The sequence below is a fragment of the Penaeus monodon genome, chromosome 27 (genome assembly GCF_015228065.2).
Source record: "Penaeus monodon isolate SGIC_2016 chromosome 27, NSTDA_Pmon_1, whole genome shotgun sequence".
Taxonomy (NCBI): Eukaryota; Metazoa; Arthropoda; class Malacostraca; order Decapoda; family Penaeidae; genus Penaeus; species Penaeus monodon.
In genome coordinates this window covers 33,187,433-33,187,978 of record NC_051412.1, presented here as the reverse complement: position 1 = coordinate 33,187,978, position 546 = coordinate 33,187,433, and the positions used below count along the sequence as shown (strand labels likewise).

The window sequence follows — 546 nt, the reverse complement described above, 5'->3', positions numbered from 1 at the left end:
TCATATTTATGTCCATCTACCCACGTACCTATCGCTCGATCGATATCCAAAACAAAACCTAAGACAAACAACAACATGCTTACTGACAAGACAGACATGAGGAGTCACTGGGGAACAGAATAAGAGATTATGTGGCAACTTTTGCGCAAAAAAAAAAAAAAACCAACGCGAACCTGGAGGGTGGGAATGATGTTATATCTGACCCATATTCGTGAGTCAACATAAATTTCGCTATTTACTTTAGTTTCACGTTACTGTAATTCTAAGCAAGATCTGTAATGCGTCGCAGGAGCAGCAGATTTTCATGCTAATTCTTATTTTCGATATAAACGCGAATAGTTGATTAAATCAAAATGTTTTGAGGTTTCGTCCGAGAAGGAAAAAAAAATTGTACCATTCAAAACTGGGATTATTTGATTTGGAAAACGATGTAACTTACTTACCTGATGATTTTTTCCCCTTATCTATGACCCCACCCTCCTTCCCTCATTCCCCACTACCCATCGTTCGTCATGATGACTCTTGGAAAATATCTCTTGCAAGAAC

General features: G+C 38.1%; 1 protein-coding gene across 13 annotated transcripts in view; it reads right to left on the bottom strand.

Moving 5' to 3' along the window:
* Window positions 1-546, bottom strand: part of LOC119590797 (E3 SUMO-protein ligase EGR2-like) — a 113,995-nt gene that overhangs the window by 59,730 nt on the left and 53,719 nt on the right. The gene's annotated exons all lie outside the window — the stretch shown is intronic.